The sequence below is a fragment of the Anomaloglossus baeobatrachus genome, chromosome 6 (assembly GCF_048569485.1).
Source record: "Anomaloglossus baeobatrachus isolate aAnoBae1 chromosome 6, aAnoBae1.hap1, whole genome shotgun sequence".
Classification (NCBI taxonomy): Eukaryota; Metazoa; Chordata; class Amphibia; order Anura; family Aromobatidae; genus Anomaloglossus; species Anomaloglossus baeobatrachus.
The window spans coordinates 276,524,614-276,552,400 of record NC_134358.1 but is presented as its reverse complement, the minus strand read 5'-3'; positions in this window follow the sequence as shown (position 1 = coordinate 276,552,400).

Below are 27,787 nucleotides of genomic sequence, written 5' to 3'. Positions count from 1 at the left end.
CTTGACTTCGCTATCTCTTCTGTTGATTTCATTGTCGCTTCTTTTGCCTTATTCTCCTTTCACATTGCGTTTTTCCCTACGTCCACAGGTCCCGTCGGAGGATCCGTCCGAACCGCCCCTCCCCCACTCTGCAAAGCGTGTTCCAGATGCATACGCTAGGCAGGGCCATTCACTGTAATGGAGCGCACTGCATTAGCGTGTGCTCTGTTTTGTGCCATTTTTGCACATATACGTTTTCTACAGACGGACACCCGAATGTAGTGGACTACGTTCGGGTGTCCGTCTGCAGAAAACGTTTATGTACTACAACAGTTGATACTTGAAGATCATCTAAAAAACATGCAGATTTCTGTACAAAATAAAGTTCGGAGTTCACAACACTTCTATGCAGATATATGAAGCAGTGAATTCGAAAGTAGCTGAACAAACTCTCATCTGATCTAATCTGAGGGAGCGATATAGCTGACAAGGTAGCGCCTAGAAGAGTCATGGCAAACCTTTCACAGGCCGAGTGCCTAAACTGTAGCCCTAAACCCAATTTTTTTTCCAAAGTGCCAACCAATCCTATTATGTAAATAATTGATTTTAACCTTATCTTTGCAGTTTTCACTTCTCTTTAGCAGGAGGCATCAAGCTCATTCGTGCGTACCACACTTTGCCTCTCCCACTGCCCTTTACAGACACGGCAGCTGGATTGATTTTTCTGGAAAAAATTGCAGCATATTAGACAAACAGAGATTTTATCATGGAATTCAATCAGATTTCCCCCTGTAATCCACATCTACAATTCAAAGTCTGAACATCTTGAAATCCCATAACGTAGTTTGAGTTGCTACCCTCCCCTTTCATTGTATAGTTTTGTCCCTCTTCCGGGGTCACTTCCTGGTAAACATGTTCCCCATCCTGATATATATTTCCTACATTCTGGTATATTTGTCCCCATCATGGCCCCATCCTGGTAAATCTACCTCATCCTGGTAAATGTTCCGCCATCCCAGCATGTACCCCATTCCTGGTAAATGTCCTCCTTCCTGGTAAATGTCCTCCATCCTGATAAATGTACCCCATTCTGGCATGTTCTCCTATGCTGGTAAATGACCCACCCTGGTAAATGCCCTCCTTCCTGGTAAATGTACCCATCCGGGCATGTTACCCATGCTGGTAAATGTACCCCATCCTGGCATGTTCCCCCAGCCAGGTAAATATTCCCCTTCCTGGTAAATGTACCCCATCCTGGTAAATCTCCCCCTTCCTGGTAAATGTAACCCATCCTGGCATGTTACCCCATTTTGGTAAATGTACCCTCATCCTGGAAAATGTACCCTCATCCTGGCATGTTTCCCACATCCTGGAATGTTTCCCGCATTCTGGCATGTTTCCCACATCCTGGCATGTTTACCAATTCCTGACATATTCCCCTCATGCTGTCATGTTTCCCCCATCGTTGCATGTTTCCCCCATGCTGCCATGCTTTTTTCTCAACTGTGTTCACACAGGAAAAGCATATGCCACGGGAAATGCAGAGTGATAATGTAAACGCTTCATTAAGTATGACCTGCCTAACCCAGGTTGAAATGCAGAACCGACTTAGTAACATTAAAATTGACAAATCACCAGGCCCTGATGGCATTCACCCTCGGGTATTAAGGGAGTTAAGTAATGTGCTAGACAGGCCTCTATTCCTTATATTTAAAGACTCTATAGAAACTTGGTCTGTTCCACTGGATTGGCGGCTAGCAAATGTGGTACCAATATTCTAAAAAGGGTGTAAAAGGGAACCTGGAAACTATAGGCCGGTAAGCTTAACATCTGTTGTGGGTAAAATATTTGAAGGGTTTTTAAGGGATACTATTATGGAATGTCTCATTGTTAATAATTGTTTAACTCCATATCCACATGGATTTATGAAGGATCGCTCCTGTCAAACTAACCTGATCAGCTTCTATGAGGATGTAAGCTCTCACATGGACCGAGGAGAATCATTGGATGTCATTTATCTCGACTTCGGTAAAGCATTTGACACTGTCCCACATAAAAGACTGCTAAGTAAAATGAGAAAGCTTGGGCTCGAGGAAAATGTGTGTAGATGGGTAGGTAGCTGGCTTAGTGGTAGAAAACAAAGAGTGGTTATTAATGGCGCATACTCAGATTGGGCCAGGGTTACTAGTGGGGTGTCACAGGGGTCTGTATTGGGACCCCTACTATTTAATATATTTATTAATGATCTGGTGGATGGTTTACAGAGTAAAATATCAATTTTTGCAGATGATACAAAACTATATAAGGTAGTTTACATAAAGGAGGACAGTTTGCAACTACAGATGGATTTGAGTAAATTGGAGAATTGGGCTGAAAAATGGCAAATGAGGTTTAACACAGATAAGTGTAAGGTTATGCACATGGGAAGGAGAAACAGATGCTACGATTACTTACTAAATGGGAAACTGCTGGGAAAATCAGACATGGAAAAAGACTTAGGCATCTTAGTCAATAAGAAGCTAAATTGGAGTGCCCAGTGTCAGACAGCAGTCACCAAAGCAAATAGGGTGATGGGATCCATTAGAAGAGGTCTGGGGGCACGAGATGAAAACATCATTCTCCCTCTGTACAAATCACTCGTCAGACCACACTTGGAGTATTGTGTGCAATTTTGGGTGCCGGTGCTCAAGAAAGACATTACTGAACTTGAAAGGGTTCAGAGGCGGGCTACTAAAATAAAAAATGGAGTGGGTGCATTACAATACACGGAAAGGTTATCAAAATTAGGTATATTTACTCTAGAAAAGAGAAGACTTAGGGGAGACCTAAAAAACATGTACAAATATATCAGAGGGCCATAAAGAGATCTCTCCCATGATCTGTTTGTACCAAGGACTATGATAAGAACAAGGGGGCATTCTCTTCGATTGGAGGAAAGAAAATTCCTACATCAGCATAGAAGAGGGTTCTTCACGATAAGAGCAGTGAGGCTCTGGAACTCTCTTCCTGAGGAAGTGGTGATGGCCAACTCACTGAATGAATTTAAGAGAGGAATGGATGCTTTTCTTGATAGCAAAAGTATAGAAGGCTATAAATAGCAAAATCTTACAGGTAGATAGAAGAGCGACCAAGATTATTAGAGGAATGGGTGGGCTGCAACACCAAGACAGGTTATTAAACTTGGGGTTATTTAGTTTGGAAAAACAAAGGCTTATGGGGGATCTAATCACATATGTATAAACATATGAGGGGACAGTACAGAGACCTTTCCAAAGATCTCTTTACACCTAGGCCTGCGACTGGAACACGGGGGCATCCGCTACATCTTGAGGAAAGAAGGTTTAATCATAATCACAGACGAGTATTCTTTACTGTACGAGCAGACAGGCTATGGAACTCCCTGCCGCATGATGTTGTAATGAGTGATTAACTACTAACAATTAAGCAGAGCCTGGATGCCTTTCTTGAAAAATATAATATTACCAGTTATATATATTAGATTTTATGACAGGGTGTTGATCCAGGGAACTAGTCTGATTGCCGTATGTGGAGTCAGGAAGGAATTTTTTTCCCCATTGGAGCTTATTTGACACATTGGTTTTTTTTTTGCCTTCCTCTGGATCAACATGTTAGGCTACGGGTTGAACTAGATGGACTTAGCGTCTCCCTTTAACCTTAAAAACTATGAAACTATGTTTCCCCCATCCTTGCATGTTTCCCTCATTCTGCCATGTTTTCCCTATCCTGTTATGTTTTCCTCCATCCTGCCATTTTTTTCCCCATCCTGCCATGTTTTTCCCATCCATTCTTGCATGATTTCCCCCATGAAACCATGATTCCCCATCCTGCCATGTTTTCCCCCATCCTTGCATGTTTCCCACATCCTGGCATGTTTCCCGTACCCTGGCATGTTTTCTGCATCCTGACATGTTTCCCACATCCTGGTATGTTTCCTACATCCTGCCATGTTTCCCCATGCTGTCATGTTTCCCCATCCTTGCATGTTTCCCTCATGCTGCCATGTTTCCCCCATGCTGCAATGTTTCCCCCATCCTTCCATGTTTCCCCCATGCTTCCATGTTTCACCCATCCGTCCATGTTTTCCCCGATGCTGCCATGTTTTCACCCATCCTTCCATGTTTTCCCCCATACTGCCATGTTTCCCCCATGCTGCCATGTTTCCCCCCCACCTTGACACAGCCGCTGTCGCACACAGTTTAAAAAAAACCCTCACCTTCCAGCACCCGCTCCACCGCTGCGCGCCGCTAGGTCCGGTCCTCAGTTCCCGCGCTGCCACCAGTTGTCATTATGCTGGCACCGCTTACTGATACTCCCACTGTCTCCTAGGCAACAGGCCAGCGGCCTAGGAGAGGAGGAGTGTCAGAGCGGTGAGAAATGTCTCCTCTGGCTCTGCTCAAACAAAACTTTGAACTGCGCGATCACACCGTTAGTTCAAAGTGGCTGAATGAGGCGACAGCACGCATACTGACAAAAAGGGGTCTGCATGCCCTGTCTGGCACACGTGCCATAGGTTCGCCATTTCTGGCCTAGAAGTTTCTGTTGGGATCGGAGAAGGCTGCCGCATGCCATAAGCTGTGCATTAGGTACAGGTACTAAGGAACTCTGGCTAGCCAGGTCATTGGATGCTCACGCAGGTGCCATGACTCTGCACAGCCACTGAGATGTAGGCCATAGCCAGGTCCCTAAACTTTCAATAGATTCTCTTTTGTTAAATATTCCTTATCATTAGAAACGGTTCACAGCAAAGAGACGTGTATTTTACATGTTTTGAGATATTTATCCCTATATTAGTGGGAGGCCCCCATTTGGTGGGTGGCCAGGGCACGGGCCCTTTGGACTCCCCCTAAATCTGGGACTGCGTGGGCATTCAGCTTAACATTGAGCGGTAAAATAGGTATAAAAAATTTGAGTTTATGAATTTTTTTTTCAATTCTAATGACTGACTCAGTTTTTCTTATGCCCTGATTTAAAAAAAAAGAAAACAAAAAAACCCTTCTATTTTTAACTCTCACTTATTAGTTTTGAACAAAACATGTATGAAATTACATCCAAGTGAGATGAACAAGAAAAAACTTTATTTTAGCCAAAAATGTGCACAATATTAGATATAAAAATGTATTGAACAATCATTCTGCAACTTTGGGAGTTAATTCTTTCACGTTTTCCTTTTCTCATCTAAGCTTCTCTTAACACCTTTTCTGCTATAGAAAGTCTGATGATCTCTGTGAATAATCTTATAGTAGTCCCTCATCATGTTCATGTTCCATGTACAGTGGAAATTAGACCAGACAGAACACACAATTTCCTAAATACTAAAGTCATTGTGTATATTGTGTCAATATGTAATTATATTCTAACATGAGTAAACTAGCAGTATTTAAAGTTTATTTCATGAATTGAAATTTTTCAAAAGCACGTAATAAAAATGTAAATGAGATATATAAAAAATAACACTGATCAAAATTAGAGAACACTTTCAGATACCTGCAAGTTATTGGTGTTAATCTGGCACCTGGTGCTAATTTCCTTAATTATCTGACACACCCTATTTATCTGGCAGCCTAATTTTCCAGTTTACACTGACTTTGCAAAAATGGTGTGCTATTCCAAAGTGACTGAAGCCCTCCAGCAGCAGGTTGTCCATAAGAAGGCCAAATGGGTAACCCTATCGGCTATAGCAAGAGAAGTTGGTTGTTCTAAGTCTTTGATTTTGAGAATATTGCATCTTTACAACATGACAAACTCTTTCAAGTCCCCCAAGAAGGTTGGCTGCCTGATCTGGCATAAGTCCTTTAGACTACGTCTTAAGGCCCCTTTACACACCTGGCCGGGATCGCTGGAACGTCTCTATACAGTTGCTGGTGAGCTGTCAAACAGGCAGATCTGGCCAACAACGCAGCAGCAATACGGACCTGCAGAACGACCTCACTGGTTGTTGGGGACGTGTCACACAGCAGGTATTTGACAACTAACACCTATGTTAGGGGCGTGGTATTTGGCACTGAAGCCACCTAGGTGTCCTTTTTACACAACCCCTCAGCTCCAATTGGTGATCGCTAGTGTGTTCTTATTGGTGACCCTGAATTTGGAAAGATTGGCAAAAGTCGCGCATGTAAATCCTTTGTTCCTGAGCTTCTGTTGCTTAGCGGATCTTTGTAGAGTTCTCTGTGCGGCGACTCCACACTGGTTTATCTATACAGCATCATCACAGCTTCAATCAAATGATGCTTACCGTAGAGGCTTTATAGTATTGCAGACTGGAGAACTCTCTAATGTTCTGCAAACTTGCACGCTAAGGAACAAGGTAGCTTTGAAACAAAGGACGGAAGCGCAAAATTTGCCTTCTTTTCAGTGAAAGCCGCCCAATCAGATTGCAACAGCGACCACCAATCGGAGGTAAGGGGGCGGGAAAGGGAACGCTATAACACGCCTATGGGCTGGGCTCTAAGTTGCTAACAATGTTGTTGTAACGGTGTCAAACACACCAATGCATGCTGCGCAGTGGGAAACAAAGCACCAAAAAATGGTCCTTAATGATTTGTAGCGATCAGCGACCTCACAGCAGGGGCTAGGTCACTGATGCGTGTCACACACTGCAATGTTGCTGTGGAGGTCACTATTACGTCACAAAACTGGTGATGTTACAGCGATATCGCTAGCGATGTTGCAGTGTGCAAAGGGGCCTTTAGCCTCTCATACAGCCAGAGCAGATCTCATACTTTGCACCGATGATGGACAACCATCCCGAAACACCGTGTCTGCAAATTTAGGTTCTGATCTAACATAAATCCTAAGTCATACGACTTGTTGGAGGGTCAATGTGACTTGTAGAATTGCTACCTTCAATAGGTGACACCAGAGTTCATCTTCTTCCTCCATGAAAAGACAATTTGAATATTTCCCAGAGGAGCATTGCAGCTTAAAAGTCTCCTTACTGGCATGCTGGAATGGTATGTCAGTCTATATAAGGAGGATGACTGTCCATAGAATGTCACAGCGTTTGGCTGCGCAGAATGCTCCCTGACTTTTCATTGTTCCTGTTATCACTATTCATTGATGTAGGTGGCTTTCCTGCTGGATTCGTCTGTCCCCTTTTGGATGCAGCCTTCCACCCAGCTGCTGATAATCAGCATTATCTGGTGCTTAAATACTGCCGCCTTCCTTGGACTGGTGCTGGTGATATTTTTCAGTTCATTCAAGTGTTAGTTGCAAGCTTGTGGTTGTATCATTGCTGAAAATGTTGATGAACTTTTACCTGCATCATCTGTAGATATGTAGTTAATGCATTTTCCCCCTGTGTGTCCTCCTTGTGTGGTCTATAGTGTTTAGTGGGGTTGATGAAGAGCTTATCCCTTCTGTTACCTATTTAGGGCCCAGCACTAGGGATACCTAGGGTCAAGTACCCAGCTAGCAAATAGGTGCAGAACCAATCTAGGGTGGTGAGGGACCCCAGGGACAAGTAGTAGGCATAGTCAGGGGTCACCATCTTCTCTTTCCCTAGACACAGGATTTCCCTTCTCTTTCATCAATCATGTGAAACTTCCCTGTACCTAGCGTGACATCATACCAATACAGTTTTCATAATCTTGGCAGTGCATTCCATGTTCTTGTGAGGGTTTGTGCTGCTGCAAAAAATTACTTTTAAGCCTACATAAAAGTAAGCTGTCAGTTTAGAAAAAGAGCATTTATTTGTTTATCAGATTATAGCACACAAGGTTTCAAGGGCAAAGATTCATCATTTTTAATTCTCTAAAAATATTCTTATCCCATGCAATATAGTGATTATCTTTCTAAGGCAACTTTCACACGTACGTGAAAAACACATATTTTGCATGGACATGTAAAAGGTGTGTATAGCCATCCATGTGCCGTGATTTTGGCAAATAAATGTTCTCCATGTGCTGTCCGTGATAACACACGGAGAGCAGGAACTTTCTGCTCACCTATCCTGGTCGCTGCTTTCCGTGGTGCTGATGTCTTCTGCTATGCGGTCTCCGGCCTTGATGACTCCCCGCTGCTTCTGCTTCTGGCCCAAAGTGCAGTGAATATGCAATAAGCAGAATGATCAGGGGTCGGAAGCAAGTGACAGCAGAGGCAGAGACAGCAATGCTGGAGAAGGTGAGTTTAGAAATTCATTTTAATTCACAGAAACATAGTTTTCTCCGGTACATGTCACACTGATGTCACATGGATCACATCTGTGCAGTCTGTGTAACACCCGTGCTGCATGAGAAAAATGGACATGTCTACGTGTGGAGCACATGGACACATGGTTTATGTGAAAACACGCATGTGTGCACAAAGCCATTGATTTTAATGGGTCTACGTGTGCCCGTGTCTCCGGTACGTGTGAAAACGGACGTCACACGGTTCGGAAACACGGATGTGTAAAAGGGGCCTAAATCTGTGTTAGTGAGCACTCCTCGGTTGCTGAGATAACCCATCCAGCTCATAAGTGGGGCATATCAAGATCCTTATTGGACAGCATGATTATTGCACATATGTGCTTTTGGTTGGCCTAATAAAAGGCCACTCTAAAATGAGCAGTTTTCCAGAATTAGGTGTGTCTGTGAGGGTCAGAAAGCCAGTCAGTATCTGGTTCCACGACTAAGGTGGATGGACTGTCTTCGTAAAGGAGAAGTGCACAGAAATAGACCTTTTGCGTACATAGAAAAAGCCTTAGATATTTGAGTTCAGCTCTTAAAAAATGGAAGCAAAAACAAGTGTTGTATTTATATTTTTTGTTCAGTATGTTATATTAGTGTGTGTGCTTCGAAAGATTGGGGCTATATTATCAATGTTTTGGGGAAGAAGAGTTTTGTATTGTAGCTATGAGAAACAAGGAATGAGAAAAGTATTATTGTTGTTTAATCTTAACTATTCTGGTATTGGAGACTGCTTTTGTTTTTTCTTTATACTGTTAAGACAGTAATGATAAGTTACACCTACAGTCTTTTGATGCTGTACTATATTTTTTCTATTATATGTATGTTAAGCTTTACATAATTTAACTTTCTAAAACCCCTTCAATTATAAAATACTAAAAGATTACCTCCACATTTTTGTAAAATAGAAAAAAAATATCTGATCTGCTAGTTCACTGGTACAGTCAAAGATGAAAAGTATTCATTATTACTTTGAAAGACTCATTTCTTCCTGTACTGAATGATCATCACTTTTCTTTTTTATATTAAACATCAATGTCAAGAATCTTAAAGAATGTTCTATAGCTGCAGTCATTTTAGGTAACATACTTATTCAGCATAAGTGTGTAAGTTGAAATAATTAAAGCAGACATTGTTTTTCACGTAGATGTTCAGTTAGAAGGATGAGTTTAAGGTTATGACATATTTGACTTGGCAGCCTCTTTTTGAAATATCCCATTTACATACATTTGCTGAAATGTTAAAAATGATATTAAAATTGATTGAGCAACCAGTAATGCAAAATACTTTTAATCACCCTAATCTGAGATTCCTACAAAAGAAGTCATTTAGATTTTAAATTAGCTAGCTTTCCCTGAAAGAAAAAATATAGACATGACCTCATCCACTTGAAATACAATGGTATTGACTTTTTCACATATAGGTAGAACACTATACCAGGTGCATATTAACATTGGGGCATATGACTACATATTGTGCGTGTGAGATGGTTATCAAATCAATAGCACCAAAATGGATGTTTGTTGTGCAGGGGGTAATATAAAAGAAATTGTGCAGCTAAGAACAACATTGATAAATCTGTTATATTAGTTGGACACCATTTTTGGGCAATAATAATGAAGTATGACTGACCTAGAAAATTAGTATGTTTGACGAAAAGATCAAAATTAAAGAAATTACTGAGCTTCTCCTATCCATTTCAATGTTAAAGAATCACACACACATACTTTTTGTTCATGGATCCATAGACTTGTATTGGCCTATACTGGTATGCGAGAGAAAATGAACATGTCTCACACACAGTCAATGTAAACACATGGATGGGCATATGCAGGGCCATATTTGGCATTCATACTGCCCTAGGCACTTTAAGTTGTAACGTCCCCTACTGGTAAGGCTGCTTTCACACTTGCGTTGATTTGCATAAGTCAGTTGTGTGACTTATGCAACGGATGCGTTGCAGATAGTGGCACAACTGATGTGACTGATGCTGCAAAACAACAATCCGTTGTTTGGGGGGTTTACTGTTTTACCAGCGGCTGGCTATTGTGAACGATCAGCTGACACCCGGCGGCCGCTGGGCGATAACCTGATTGTTCACAGTAGCCGAGCGATCAGATGATCGTTCTCAAAAGCCAGCTGATCGCTCTCAAAATCCAGCCACCGGGCGATCAGCTGATCGTTCGACCGCAGAGAGAGAGAGAAACATTGATTTCAATTATTAAGTACAAGAGCTGAGCATGCGCAGTAGAAAAAAAAAGGATTCCGACGATCAAAAAAGCTACATACTGTGTTCCTACATAACTACATCACAAGAACAAGCAACAGTACATGAATACATCACCAGAACCATAGTCAGCACATGCTTACATCACCAGAACAATCATCAGTACAGAAATACAGCCCCAGAAGCACTGTCAGTACATAACTGAACCACCAGAACAATTGTCAGTACAGAAATACAGCCTGAGAACAACCATCAATACATGACACATCACCAACTTTATACAGCGATCACTTTCAATGTCAGGTTAGCCCCTATCATATAAACTTGTATACCTTAACAATGGTAAGGAGATGATTGAATTTGTTGTTACCAACTATCATCAAACTAGGTACCACAGTACTGATAAGTTGCTAGTAGCTGCACTAGTAAACATTTAAAGAGTAACTTAAAGGTTTGGTCCGAAGGCATAGTCATTTTCATTCTAAATCCTTATCTATTTAGTGCCAAAATATAATTTTTTTTAATATAATTGCATTAATAATTTCCTATCCTGTCCCTTGATGACGCTTCATTTCAGGGAAAGGCAGAGGCTGTGGCAGTGACTGCAGCCTCCGCCCCATGATAACGCTTCTTTCGAGTATCCCAGCATGCACCATGCTCTAGGATTCTCAAAAGAAGGGTCATCAAAAAGGTCCATTAATTCTTAGACTGGTGCAGTAATGTGTCCTGAGACCCCCATAGGTGAAGTGCACGGCTCAGGAGACAGTACTCTGATTTTCTACTGAATCCGCGCTGCTCTGTCTGCTCTCCTGCACTTTCCTAATAGGTTTCTGGAGCAATTGTGGGGGACTCAGGATCAGGTTCCCCTCAGATCTGCTCAAAATTAATTACCCTAAAACATATAAAATAATTTCTAAAACATTAAGTCTCTCTTTAAGGTGCGTTTACACTGCTGCAGATTATTGGTCTACCTTAACAAGCTGTCAATCACCTGATGCAGGAGCAAAATATCTGTCACCCACAAAATGCCGATCACCCTGCACAAATATTCAGAATAGGGAACGTCGCCCATAGAAAAATCATACCAGGTGTATACAGCCCATACAGAAATCATACCAGGTGTATACAGCCCATACAGAAATCACACCAGGTGTATACATCCCATGCAGAAATCATACCAGGTGTATACAGCTCACACAGAAATCACATCAAGTGTATATAGCCCATACAGAAATCATACCAGGTTATACAGCTCATACAGAAATTACATTAGGTGTATACAGCCCATACAGAAATCCCACCAGATGTATACAGCCCATACAGAAATCCCACCAGGTGTATACAACCCATACAGAAATCATGCCAGGTGTATACAGCTCACACAGAAATCACACCAGGTGTATACAGTTCATACAGAAATCACACCAGGTGTATACAGCCCATACAGAAATCACATCAGGTGTATATAGCCCATACAGAAATCATACGAGGTTATACAGCTCATACAGAAATTACATTAGGTGTATACAGCCCATACAGAAATCCCAGCAGATGTATACAGCCCATACAGAAATCCCACCAGGTGTATACAACCCATACAGAAATCATGCCAGGTGTATACAGCCTATACAGAAATCACACCAGGTGTATACAGCTCACACAGAAATCACACCAGGTGTATACAGCCCATACAGAAATCACACCAGGTGTATACAGCCTATACAGAAATCACACCAGGTGTATACAGCTCATACAGAAATCATACCAGGTGTATACAGCTCACACAGAAATCGTACCAGGTGTATACAGCTCACACAGAAATTACACCAGGTGTATACAGCTCATACAGAAATCATACCAGGTGTATACAGCTCATAAAATAATCATAACAGGTGTATACAGCCCATACAGAAATCATACCAGGTGTATACAGCTCATACAGAAATCACACCAGGTGTATACAGCTCATACAGAAATCATACCAGGTGTATACAGCTCAACTTAACACTTGATAAAAGATTCACTTTTGTTTATGGCATAGGCCACTACAAAAGTGCACAATGCCCCCTCACTGCAAAAAAAAATAAATAAAATAGATTTTTTTATTGTTACGTTACACTGTTTCTACCTGGCATGATTTTTATAATGGCTGTGTTCCCAAAAAAATGTTTGTACAGTTTAATTGGCATTTGGGGGGTGACAGACGCCTTTAAATATCTTTTTTGGCCACAGATTGTCCTGTGAACACATGCTGCCAAGAACAATGCTATTCTATGTGCACAGGACGATCATGGTAAAGATCGTACTGTGCACATGAAAGTGCGGTCACAGGCTCAGCAGCTGTTAAACCATTGACCATCTACTGGATATAGATCAGTGATCACTTAAAACCTGCATTTAGCCAATGTGTTTATTCATCACCTGCATTTATCCAGCCTCAAACCTCGGTACCTCACAGGTCCTGGTGCCATGATGACTTCACATCCACAGCTCGTCTCTGCAGACCTCCATCTTCTCTGCTCTTCTGCAGCACATCACGACACAGTGCCCTTAAAAATAACATGTCATTATAAAAATAATCAACCATGCTATTCCTTAAATAAGCCCCCAAAATAAATAACTGTCCCTCATTTTAATCACTGAACAAAAAAAATGACCCCCACACTGTCTATATTATGGAACATGGCTTCCACACTGACCCCTTTATATACCGCACCGTCTCCCCTCATGAGTTACACCCACTACACCCTCCTTTCTTAGGAACTACATGCTCCAAACTGTCTTCACCACATGCTGCCCCCTATTTGAACTGTCTCCCACACATTAGATTTCTACATATTGAGCCATATTGCACTTTCTCCATACTGAGCCCACCCCACATTGCCCCCTTTCTCCATACTGCGCCCACCCCACGCCGCCCCCTTTCTACATACTGAGCCCACCCCAAGCTGCCACCTTTTCAGTACTGAGCCCACCCCACGCTGCCCCCTTTTCCACAGTGATTCCACCCCGCAGGCTGCCCCCTGCCCCATACAGATCACACCCCATGCTGTGAACCCACACAGAGCCAACTACATGCACCCCCTTTATAATACAGAGCGCTCCCTCTGCTACTGCCCCCTGACCCATAGAGATCCCCTCCCCTTGCACCCCCTTTATCATACAGAGCTCTCTCTATGCTACTGCCCCCTGACCCATAGAGATCTCCCTCCATGCACCCCCTTTCCTATACAGAGCGCTCCCTCTACTACTGCCCCCTGACCCATAGGGATCCCCCTCCATGCACCCCCTTTATCATACAGAGCGCTCTCTATGCTACTGCCCCCTGCCCCATAGAGATCCCCCTCCATGCACCCCCTTTCCTATACAGCATGCCCCCTATGGCTGCTGCCCCCTGCCCCATAGAGATCCTCCTCCATGCACCCCCTTTCCTATACAGCGCGCCCCCTATGGCTGCTGCCCCTGCCCCATAGAGATTCCCCTCCATGCACCCCCTTTCCTATACAGCACACCCCTTATGGCTGCTGCCCCTGTCCCATAGAGATCCCCCTCCATGCACCCCCTTTCCTATACAGAGCGCTCCCTATGGCTGCTGCCCCTGTCTCATAGAGATCCCCCTCCATGCACCCCCTTTCGTATATAGAGAGCCCCCTATGGCTGCTTTCCCTGTCCCATAGAGATCCCCCTCCATTCACCCCCTTTCCTATACAGCATGCCCCCTATGGCTACTGCCCCTGTCCCATAGAGATCCCCCTCCATACACCCCTTTTCCTATACAGCACGCCCCCTATGGCTGCTGCCTCTGCCCCATAGAGATCCCCCTCCATGCACCCCCTTTCCTATACAGCGTGCCCCCTATGGCTGCTGCCCCCTGCCCCATAGAGATTCCCCTCCGTGCACCCCCTTTCCTATACAGCACGCCCCTTATGGCTGCTGCCCCTGTCCCATAGAGATCCCCCTCCATGCACCCCCTTTCCTATACAGAGCGCTCCCTATGGCTGCTGCCCCTGTCTCATAGAGATCCCCCTCCATGCACCCCCTTTGGTATATAGAGAGCCCCCTATGGCTGCTTTCCCTGTCCCATAGAGATCCCCCTCCATTCACCCCCTTTCCTATACAGCATGCCCCCTATGGCTGCTGCCCCTGTCCCATAGAGATCCCCCTCCATACACCCCTTTTCCTATACAGCACGCCCCCTATGGCTGCTGCCTCTGCCCCATAGAGATCCCCCTCCATGCACCCCCTTTCCTATACAGAGTGCTCCCTATGGCTGCTACCCCTGTCTCAGAGATCCCCCTCCATGCACTCCCTTTCGTATATAGAGAGCCCCCTATGGCTGCTTTCCCTGCCCCATAGAGATCCCCCTCCATGCACCCCCTTTCCTATACAGCATGCCCCCTATGGCTGCTGCCCCTGTCCCATAGAGATCCCCCTCCATACACCCCTTTTCCTATACAGCACGCCCCCTATGGCTGCTGCCTCTGCCCCATAGAGATCCCCCTCCATGCACCCCCTTTCCTATACAGAGCGCTCCCTATGGCTGCTGCCCCTGCCCCATAGAGATCCCCCTCCATGCACCCCCTATCCTATACAGAGATCTCCCTATGGCTGCTGCCCCTGTCCCATAGAGATCCCCCTCCATGCACCCCCTTTCCTATACAGCGCGCCCCCTATGGCTGCTGCCCTTGCGGCACACAGATTACACCCCATGCACCTCCTTTTCCAATAGAGAGTGCTCCCTATGGCTGTCCCCTGTCCCATTCAGATAACACCCCACCGGCTGCCGCCGCTATCTTCGGCTCTAAAGCGCCTACCTCCCAGCTCCGGTGACTTCTTAATCACGGGACCAACTAACTCCATACTCCACCCCCCACCCTGCAAATACTCTGGTTTTAGTTATGAGTCTGGGCAAGGAAATTTAAAAAAACAAGAACATTTTTATTTTTTATTTTTTAACTTGCCCTTGGCGCCTCACCCCCGCAACCCGCCGCCCTAGGCACCGGACCTCCAGTGCCTAATTGTAAATACGGCCCTGGACATATGAGTAGCACCATAAATTATAATGAGTATATGAGGTATCCTTAACAATAAGGATACAAAACTTAAAGGGAACCAAACATCAGGATTTTCATGTATAAGGTGCAGCCAGTGCAGTACTGGCACTATGAGGCACAGTGTGTACATCAGGGGGCAGCTCGGGTGTTTAGGCAGTGAAATCCAACTTTATAAAGTTTGAAAAATCAAGCACTTTTCGATTGACGTGTGCACCACTCTCCTAATGACTGGGTGGGTTATGCACGTGTATCCCCGCCCCCAGCCCCCCCCGCCGCCTGTTCCTCCCTCTCTCTGGTTGTATTCAAATTTCTCTCTTCAGAAACATGGCACCGGAGTTGGCACCTGCGCTTAGCGCTTATCTCCGGCGCCATGTTTCTGAAGCCCGCAGTAGCTAGTATTACCTGCAGCTACGATATCGTGCCGCCCCAGGACACCGTGCCAGCACAGCAGCCACCTAGGACACCGGGACACCACAGGAAAAGCCAACAGCAGCCTGCCAGCGACATCAGGGGTTAGGTGAGGTAAGTTCACTATGGACTCACATGACCCCGTGACGGCAGTGCTGCGAGACCCGGTCACGGTGTCCTGGGGCGGCACGGTATCATAGCTGCAGATAATACTAGCTACTGGGGGCTTCAGAAACATGGAGCACATGCACACATATATATATATATATATATATATATATATATATATATACATTAATTAAAAAAAATATATGAATGTCAACGAGAACGTGTGGGCACAATTTTATAATGTAAAGCCATGGATGTAATGGCGCTGTAATACTGATTAAATTGACACATTTGGTAAATAAATCCACTGTGTTTTGCTTCATTACAAATCATTTGAAATGTTCTGCTAATTAGGTTTTGGGCCGGACTGTACACTGAGTCTTTTCCTCCCTGTTTGTGATTCCCTTGCGCCTCTAACTCTCTACTGTATTCTAATTCAGGTCATTGCTAAGATTTCAAACAAACAGGGCAGGTCAAGAATGTAGGTAGGCAGAGGGGCCAGGGAATTGCAGACAGGGAGGAGAAGATCCAGTGTATAGTCCAGCTCTTGTGCACTGAAACATAATTAGCTTGGGCACTATGCTGCATTAAAATCTGGATCAATATAAGTATTAGCTATACACCAAATCATTCTCAAGAATAACTATTAGATCATAAGCATTAAAGCAGTGTAGAAGTCACATCATCGGTGTGGTAGCCAGTTAATTAGCACTTGTGCTTTTGTAGACTATAATGCTTGTGAGTGGGGAGTGAGCCCAATGGACCACAGCACACAAAATACTTGAGGGGAGTGACTATGGCTCAACACCAAGTTTTCACTAGAACCTCTGATGGTGAGGGTGGATTTAGCTGGAGGTAGAAACCAGGTGCCACTCAGGGTGACTTGTTGCTGCAACAGCTGACCCCAGGTGTATGGACACTGACAGCATCTAATGAGGCAGGTACAGCCGGGATGGCTGGTAGAGCAAGCTTGGCCAATATGGTACCATGCAGCAGAGGCCAGTACAGCAGGGTTTGCAGATATAGTACAATGAAGCAATGGCTAGTACAGCATGTTTGGCCAATATGGCAGGATGCAGCAGTGGCTGGTACAGCAGGTTTGACCAAAATGAAATCATGCAGCAGCAGCCAGGACTATGAAACAGACAAGCGTCAATAACATAGCAACAGCACATAGGTAAGGGACCTGAACAACTAGCAACACATCTTTAGTAATAAACCCCGTTCTTCAGGCACCTCCCATAATGGGAGGGTACCTTAAATACCTGGTGCCTATCACCCATATTGTTAGGGCTTACAGGCCCTTTAAGAAAAGTTGCAGGTGCATGCACCCTAAGAGTTCTTCCAAGAGGCCTGTGCAGCGTGCGCAGGCCCCAGTGGCAGGGACCGAGAATGGAGCAGCCATTGCTTAAAAGCCGGGAGAATGAGTTGGCCAGCATCCTCGGAAAGGGGCAGGATAGTGCGGGGACACCGTTAAAGGTCCTACATAGACAGAACACCATGCTCAGAGCCAATGAACTGATTGAATGTCAGGGTGACCACGTGACTCCTGGCAGCCAATAGCATACATCAAGAGCAGCATCAGAGACTCAGACCTGAATCCTGGGAGAGTGAGATAGTGTGATATGCTTCTTTATAATAAACTATGCAGAAATACCAAGATTTCTAAAGGGAGGCAACCACTTTAACAAAATTTGGGCACAATATTTAAGTATAATAGATGCTACTGAAATCAGGACATCAGTCACTATCCCATAGAGCTTAAATGTGGTGACAAATTCTCAATTCTCTCAGTCATTGCTTATGTTGAAGATTTTTGCTCTAACTCAAACTATTTATATTTATAAACTATTCAAATACGTTACTAAAAAAGTCAAGTTAAAGAGTACTTGTCAAAATTAGACAGTTTTTGCTTGTATTCCCATTGCTCCTCTCAATATCACATTTTAAAAAAAACTATTGTCAAATGGTTGAAGGGATATGGTCTTTTTTATTTATTGTTAATTGTTATGGTCTTTACCAAGTGGGTGATATTAATAGAGTAAAAGCTCATACAGACGAATGTGCACAATGGTCTGATCTTGGATAGCAATGCCCAGATATAGAGCCAGTTGTCAGTCAGTGCTGGGGATTTGGTTACAGCCACTGCTCACTATACACTGAGTGGTGACTGAAACAGAGTTGGTGCCACCCTTATGACTGAAAGCCCAAGGATGCTGGGAAAAAAAAAGTTGATTTCCTCCAGGTAGCATGGCTCTCAGTGCAGGCGGGCGCCAAGCAGCTTCACAATGCTATTTAACTGCAGATTAACCAAGTATCTGCAGAGCAATATTTTTTTTTTTTACATTACAGGTTCTCTTTAATGGAAATCTGTCAGCACAGATCAAAAATATTAACATGCATTTGACTAAATACTTTTTTTTTCTCTATCTCCACCCTTTCTCTTCTTTGACAGCTCCAGCTTTATACAGCCAAAAAAGGGTGGAGACAGATGGAAAACAAGTAGGTGGTAAAGTTCACTAAAGAAGGCCTCTCATTAACTTTTTTTTACAGGAGAAAGTCTAGTTGGGGGAGACCAATTAATAGAGAATTACAGTAGTCAAGGCGGGAGTGGATCAGAGCCACAGTGAGGATTTTTGTTGTTTCCATGGTAAGAAAAGGGTGGATTCTAGAGATGTTCTTCAGGTGCAAGTGACAAGACCTGGTGAGAGATTGTATATTGGAGGTGAAGGAGAGATTGGTGTGAAGTATAATGCCCAGACAGTGAGCCTGCGGCCTAGGCATTATCGTGGTGCCTAGGCATTACACAGGGAGGGAGATGTTGGGTTTAGGGAGGTTAGATGATAGAAGGAATAGAAGTAGTTCAGTTTTGGGAAAGTTAGGTTTCAGAAAGAGAGCAGACTTGGGGTTGGAAACTGCAGACAGACAGTCATTGGTGTAAATTAATAAATACTGAGAGCTTATGATATCACTATTCCAGTTATCTGACATATTTATATGTGACGCATATGAGTAATTCTGGGCCTGCAGCTCATTGGGAGTAATCTATGGAGCTTCGCTCTGAGAATGATCTCAGAACGAAGCTCCATAGGAATCGATGAGGATCATCGACATTACATGATTGTATTACAACAGAACTTCAAGAATTTATTTTTAATTATTAATTTTGTGAATGAGGAGAGAGTGTTGGGGAGTTTTTATTGAAAAAATAATATTTTTTTCCTTTGTGTCTTTGTGCGTTTTTTAATTCTACATGTGCCAGTTACTAATGGGGGTGTATGATAGACACCCATATATTACTAAATTCTGGAATGCCATCTGTCAATTCACTGCACCAAAAATGTTACCCCCAAGTGCAATCACACCAGGGAAATCAGGAAGAGCCTTGCAAAGCACAAGAATTGGCACATCTAATAGATGTGCCACTTCTGGGGCGGCGGCAGGCTGCTATTTTTAGGCTGGGAAGATATAACCTTGACTTTTCTCTGCCTGATAATACCAGCCTCCAACTTCTGCTTTACCTTGGCTGGTTATCAAAAATAGGTGGAACCTTATGTCATTTTTTTACAATTATTTTAAAAAATAATTAAAAAAAAACGGGGTTGGATCTCTTCTATTTCTGATGACCAGCGAAGGTAAAGCAGACAGCTGATGGCTGCTTTAGTTTTGCTGCGTATCAAAATTTGGCAGAAGCCCAAGGGATTTCTTTTTTTTTGTATTGTTGACAGCAGCACACAGGCATCTTTTCAAAGCAATAAAGCTTTTTGATTGGTTGCATTATAGCCTTTCAATAAACTTTATTGACATACGAACAGCATACAAACTCCGAACTCGAAAGCAGATATTGAACTCCGGACACTCGGAGTTCGGTATGAACCCCAAACTTTATCGTTTGGTTTCACTCATCACTACACATCAATAGAAAATGTTTTTAGGAGTTAATTTCTGTAAGACTAGTCCTAGAATATTTTCCAAGATATCATCAATATCGTTGGAATACTACTGTGTGAGGACCATTGTTCTGTGAGGAAGGCTTTTAGGGGGCTATTATACGGTGTGAAGAGTTGTGGGAAAAGCTGTATGGGGAGCATTTTATTGTGGGGGCAATTTTACAGTGTGGAGGACTGTGTGGTAGGCATTTTACAGTTTTTGGGGTTTAGTGGGGGGTCATTATACTTGATTTGAGAGAGTTGTAGGGGTCATTATACTGTTTTTGGGGATGTGTGAAGACGATTTTATTGTGTTGGGCCTATATTTTTTGTTATTAGGCTATTATTTAGTGTGAAGGGTTGTGGTTTTATACTATGTGAGGAGGAGGAGGTAATTTATTCTGGATAGATGGGTATATTTTGTTGGGCACCATTATACTGTGTGGTGTTTATTATACTTTGTGGAGGGCTTTGAGGGCCATTATACTGTTTGGAGGTCATTATACTGTGTGGAGGACTTTAGGATGTAAGATACTGTGTGGAGGGATTTTAAGAGGCGATATTTTTTTTTTTATTGTGGGCTGTGAGAGACTATTTACTGTTTGGAGGGCTGTAGGGTGCTTATACTGTGTGAAGGGCTGTGGGAGCCATCATACTGTGTGTCAGGTTTTAGAGGTCATCATGCTGTGTTTTGTGACTGTGGGTTGTGCTATACTGCAAAGAGGGCTGTGGGAACTTCATATTATGTGGAGAGATGTGGGGGATATCATACAGTTTGTGGGATGATGGCACCATCAGACTATGTTTTGGGACTATGAGGGCATTCATACTGTTTTGATGGACTGTGTGGGCCATTATAATTTGTTGTGGGAATGTGTGGGCCTTCATTCAGTTTTGTGTGGCTGTGTTTGGACATCATACTGTGTACTATGTAGGCAATCTTACTGTGGTATGGACCTGTAGAGGTAATCATAGTTTGTTGTAGGATAGTAGATACCATCATACCATGTTGTACAATTGCAATGGCTATCATACTTTGTAGTGGGATGGTGGGGGCCATCATACTATGTTGTTTTACTGTGTATGTTGTTTTACTGTGTATATAAATATACTATGTTGTCTGACTTTGGAAGCCATCATACTGTGTTGAGGAACTGTGCACCATATTGTTTTCTGGGACTGTAGAGCCCATCATACTATTGTATGACTCACTGTGTTGGTGTCACTCAAAATTTGTGTGGGGGATTTGTGGGTACATCACTGTCTTGGGGGCAATATATAGGCATAATACTTTGTTGGGTGTATCATGGGGGATCATACAGCTTGTGGAAGATATTGTGGAAGAATTTACTGAAAGAACATTATATTATCTTTGGGGGTAATTTTGTTGAAATCATAATTTATGAGGGAAATGAAGGGTGTATCACCGTGATTGAGAACACTAAGGGGCTTATATTAAGGCAAGATTACAAAAAGTAAAATCCAGCACTGCCATCCGGTAAACTAAGAAACAATTTATTTGAAGTCCATTAAAAAAGTAAATTAAAAAGATTCATGGAAACATTGCAAGTAGACGCATTTCTGGCTATACTATAAATAGACAAAACTTATTTAAATGATCAAAAACCAGCTACAGTCCAGGAACAGGCATCAATGTTAAACTGTTATAGCTGTGCGCTAAGTAATTTAACCCTTGAGTCAACCCTGACTAATTTTCTAGAATGAAACAATAAATAAATACAAAATTCAAAGGCTATATAAAACACATACCAGAGCATGTAACTATATGCTTAACATAGTTCACATGATGTTACACAAATACACACATAATTGACCTTCTCCAGAATAAAACATATAAATATAAGAAATATAAATGGCAAATGCCAACATAAGCAGCAAGATAGAATAAACCAATTGCATATTCAAACTAAAATATAATATACATTGTCAAACTTCGTCCATTTTAATGATTAGGGTGAAATCTTCAGCAAAGAAACAACAAAATGAAGAACATATGATTCATAGCAGGAAAATTTGCTGAAAATCTGCCGTGTGAATATATCCTTTATGTACAGTGTTTATTCATAAATAGTGATGGGCGAACCCGATCTGTAAAAGTCCAGATCCACATGGGATACCTAGTATCCATGCGCCGACCTCAGGCCCAGAGTTCTCAGTAAACTCCTGGTAACTATCCAGATCTGGCCATCCAGATAATTAAAAAAATAAAAAAGAACGACAATAGGAATAAAGCAGGCGCATTATACTTACCAGTCTCAAGCCAGCGATAACACTACTTCTAAGGTCGCTCATTAGCCCTCATGCATATGTTTTCCCCGCCCACTGGCAGTCTTGTTGTCTCTGATTAGTTGCTGTCCGACCACATCACCACCCTGTGTGACAGCATGTCTGAATGCTTGGAATTGCACAAGCTGTCTGCATATGTATAGTGGTATCTATAGCAGGGACACAGTGTAATAATAAAATATAACTTTTAGTAGAGCTGTTTAAAATACCTTCCCATACAGATAATCCTTGTGTAAAGTGATAAAATGCTCAAAGTGCACCAGTGCTCAAATATATAAAAAAATTGATTGGTCTCACCATATGTTCTTGATGAAAAGGTTGTTCACAAATGAGGAATGTATCTCTTCATCAGGAACATATGGTGAGACCAAAATATATAGTTTTTAAATATATGAGTACTGGTACACTTTGAGCATCTTTCCCTTTATACAAGGATTGTCTGTATGGGAAGGTTTTTTAAATAGCACTATTAAAAATTATATTTTATTATTAAACTGTCTCTGTTAGAGATATGAATATCGTCAGCATACAGTAGGTTGGCTTTGTATGTATCGTGCTTTAAAAATAAATAAATACAAAAATTGGCTAAGGGTCCTCCCATATTATGATCCCAGCACAGACAAAGCATATAGATGCATGTTGCATCTCCCAATCGTGTCCTTTTCGTGTACCAAAACAAGAGAGAGCCCAGGCAGATTTTTTAAATTATTTAAATAAATAATTTTAAAAAATGGCATGTGGTCCCCCCAATTTTGATACACAGCCATGATAAAACGGACAGCCGGGGGCTGGTATTGTGAGGCTGGGGAGGCCCATTGCTATTGGCCCCCCTCAGCAAAAATATAGCAGCTACCCAGGATTGTCACATCCAGTAAATGGGACATTCCTGGCACTTTACCCGGCTCACCCTGATTGTCCTGGTGCGGTGATAATCGGTGCAATATAAGGTATTATAGACAGCTCACAGCTGCCACTAAAACCTAGATTAGAAATGGGAGGTGTCTATGAGAAACCCCATAATCATGTCATGGGGTTGCCGATGGAAGTAGGGAATGGTGCGGTACTTGCTAGAGAGTGTTAAATCCTGCAGTCAGAGAGTGACAGCGGGAATTATCTTGTTAACAGCAGTCGGTGAATCAGATATCCACCCGTGGCTCTTAGAGGCACACGTTGACTGATCACATCAGCCAACATATGTAGGGAAAGATGCAGGCTTTGTGTGTGAGCCTGCTTCAAAGGCAGGAACATGATCTTGATCTTACCAGTACATCCAAGGTTGGGAAGAACATAAGGACATGTTAAAGGCAAGATTCCTATATGTTTTGAGGAGATTTTTCACCAACTCTTCGTAGTCATTTTCTTTTGAGTTTCCCCAAAAATGAGTTATCACTAATGCAAATGGCACCCATGGAACCTTTTACTTAAGGCCGCTTTACACGCTGCGATATCGTGACCGATATCGTTAGAGTGCGTACCCGCCCCCATCGGTTGAGCGACACGGGCAAATCGCTGCCCGTGGCGCACAACATCGCACGGATCCGTCACACTACTTACCTGCCTACCGACGTCGCTGTGACCGAGGAACCGCTTCCTTTCTAAGTGGGCGGTTCGTTCAGCGTCACAGCGACGTCAGAGCAGCATCACTGAACTGCCGCTCAATAGAAGTGGAGGGGCGAAGATGAGAGAGACGTAACATCCCACCCACCTCCTTCCTTCCTCATTGCTGGCGGCCGCAGGTAAGGTGAGGTTCATCGTTCCTGCAGTGTCACACATAGCGATGTGTGCTGCCGCAGGAGCGACAAACTACTTCGTACACCGATCAGCAGCGATATTTGAGAATGGACCCCCATGTCACCAATGAGCGAATTTTGAACGTTTTTGCGACGATTCAAAATTGCTCATAGGTGTCACATGCAAAGACATCGCTAAAGCGACCAGATGTGCGTCAAAAATTCCGTGACCCCAACGAGATCGCTTGGGCGATGTCGCAGCGTGTAAAGCCCGCTTTGCTCTGAAAAAAATAGAGAAAATCCTCATCTTGATGAAACCTATGAACCTGAGATACAATAAAGACTCCTTCCTTTATCTTTGCTTTATTCAACCATGGAAATTTATCAATGAGATACTTGAATGCTTTTGCATTTTTATCCATTGCCTTTACAAAGTTCTTATTAAAACCCAACTTGATATGCAACAGTAGTAAATAAAATCTTATGTGGATCAACAAGTTCAGGATAGAAGACATTTTTTCTCCCTGCTGAAGTGAATGTCAGCTAGGCCAGTCTCTTTTATTGTAGCAATATTCTCTTGCATGACTATCCCACTCACAGAGAAAGCCACAGTTTTATGTGTATCCACCCTGGAGACCAAGTAAGAGGGCAATCAACTTTAGATCACCTCCGAGAGGCCAAAAATGTTAGTCATATTTCAGGCACCTAAATAGCTGTTTCATGTGTTTTCATAGGTGTTATGGGGTGTGGGTTAGCTGCCTCGCGTTCATCTTCCTCCCCCTCTGCTTCCTTGCAGCGACATTCTGGTTGTCTGTGAAACCCTTGCGAGTGAGGCTAAGTCCTGAAATGGGGCTTCTGCACATGTGCAAGCTTGCAAGTGGGTTTTGCTCTATGTCCTCTTTTGCTTCTTCTGAGCATGCTTGCCACCTGGCAATCGTTGATTGGTCCTGATCCGAGATCACATGACTATGATGTGTCGCTTCCTGATTGGCAATGGCTGACGTCATCAATGACACGGGATCACATGATCGTGACATGCTGCCTGCTGATTGGTTGTGGCTGACGTCATTCATGATGAAATCGCTGGTGATTGGTGGATTGAGCCAGGAGCGCCTCCATTTTGTGGGAGGTGCTTTGTCTATATAGGACCCTGCAGCACGCTTCTCGGTGTTCAGACATTCTTGGTGCATGCATGGGGTAGACGCCTCATGTGTGATGTCCAATATTATTCGCATCCTTGCATTTTAGTGGATTGGGTTAGGCAGGGACTCTGTACTCACTAGCATAACACCATTACCCGTTTCCTGGCACCTTAGTGGAACGGGTTAGGCAGGGTCTCAGCATCTACTAGTTTACACGAGTGCTCACCTCCATCCACCTTAGTGAAGGCGGGTTAGGCAGGGACATCGCACGCACTGCCCTCAGTGTCTCTTATTCATCTTTGCGGCTAGCATAGAGAGCTCACTGACTCCTTAGGTGTGGTTAGCACAAGGAGTTCAGACAGGGGCTTCACTGAGCCTAGACAATACGGATAGTACTGTCTGCACCTACACACTCCATATATGCTGCTATCTCTAAGAACTGTATAGAGGCTAGCAATAAGGGATCTCCATTACCTGTAACGGTTTTCCTATCTGCATTCACAAGGTTTTTACATCTATACTCCTGTAACATTATTAGCTACCTTATCAGTGTGAAGTAACATTGGTGTTGGTTAGTGCACTGCGGTTGGGGCAACCATCCGCTTATGTTTTGTATTTCCGGTAACTAGGCAGTAGAGATGAGCGAACCGGTCCCGGTTCGGCTCGAGGTCGGCTCGCCGAACGGAGGTCCCGTTCGAGTTCGGTTCGTCGAACGTTCGACGAACCGAACTCGAACCAATAGGCTATAATGGGAGGCAATCACAAACACATAAAAATGCATTATAAATGTACACAAACAGTTAATAAACATTGCCATAACACTTACCGGTCCTCGCGATCCCTTCTGCACTCTGTCTCCTGCCGCTATTCCATCCGATGATCGCTGAATCCTCCCGGTGACGGCACTGCCAGCAGAGATGCAGGACCTATCGTGACGTCAAAATAGCCATGTGACCAGTCACGTGGCTATTATCTCATTGGCTACAGACTGGTCACATGACTATGACGCGTCATGTAGGACCTGCGAGTGCATCTCTCCGGTACACGGTGCACATATGTGTATCGCCGTGTACCGGCGACATGCTCTAGCACACGGTCGACTCCCCGTTCCGTTAGGGACCGGCTGACACAGCCGGTCATTAACGGAGATCACCGTTGCCATAGCAACGAAGTTAGCAGTGACGTCACCGCTAACCACGGCTCCGAGAGCACCGTTGCTATGGTAACGCGTCTGTCAGCGTTACCGCTGTTACCGCTGACAGCCAGCACTGATCACTCACTGAGTGAAGGCTGCACGCTGCTTCCCGATTGTAGTGAGGATTGTAGTGAGGATGAGGTTCCCCAGCCCCAAGTGATGAGCTGGTGAATCTCATCCTCACTACAATCGTCACTACTACTACACTAGTGAGGATTGTAGTGAGGATGAGATGCCTCAGCCCATGATGGGCTGGGGAACCTCATCCTCACTACAATCGTCACTACTACTACACTAGTGAGGATTGTAGTGAGGATGAGATGCCTCAGCCCATGATGGGCTGGGGAACCTCATCCTCACTACAATCGTCACTACTACTACACTAGAAAGAAAGAAGACAGAAAAGCAGGATCGTGGAGGGCTGACAGGGGGTAATAAAGATGGAGTCTCTAATGTGTCTGTGTATTTATTTCTATTAAAGTATTTTTTCTCTGTGTGGTGTTTTTTTTAACCCTTTATTGGAGATTCTTAATGGCCGGGTCAAACGTGCCTGACATTAAGAATCTCTGGCTTAATACTGGCTAGTAAAACAAAGCCAGTATTAACTCATGATTACCCAACAAGCCACCCGGCTCCAGGGCTGTTGGAAGAGTTGGATACAGCGCCAGATGATGGCGCTTCTATGAGAGCGCCATTTTCTGGGACGGCTGCAGACTGAAATCCGCAGCAGAGGCACCCAGAAACCTCGGGCTAACCTGTGCTGCGGATTCCAATCCCCAGCTGCCTAGTTGTACCCGGCTGGACACAAAAATGGGGCGAAGCCCACGTCATTTGTTTTTTAATTATTTCATGAAATAAGTGAAATAATTAAAACAAAACGGGCTTCCCTATATTTTTGGTTCCCAGCCGGGTACAAATAGGCAACTGGGGGTTGGAGGCAGCCCGTGGCTGCCTGCTGTACCTGGCTAGCATACAAAAATATGGCGAAGCCCACGTCATTTTTTTGGTGGGCAAAAAAATTCTGCATACAGTCCTGGATGGAGTATGCTGAGCCTTGTAGTTTTGCAGCTGCTGTCTGCTCTTCTCCATACAGACAGACAGCAGCTGCAGAACTACAAGGCTCAGCATACTCCATTCAGGACTGTATGCAGAAGTTTTTTGCCCCCTGAAAAAATTATGTGGGCTTCGCCATATTTTTGTATGCTAGGCAGGTACGGCTGCCCCCAACCCCCAGTTGCCTATTTGTACCCGGCTGGGAACCAAAAATAAAGGGAAGCCCTTTTTTTTATTATTTCATGAATTTCATGAAATAATTAGAAAACAAATGACGTAGGCTTCGCCCCATTTTTGTGTCCAGCCAGGTACAACTAGGCAGCTGGGGATTGGAATCCGCAGCACAGGTTGGCCTGAGCTTTCTGGGCCCCACTGCTGCGAATTGCAGTCTGCAGCCGCCTCAGAAAATGGCATTTTCATAGAAGCGCCATCTTCTGGCGCTGTATCCAACTCTTCCAGCACCTGCCTG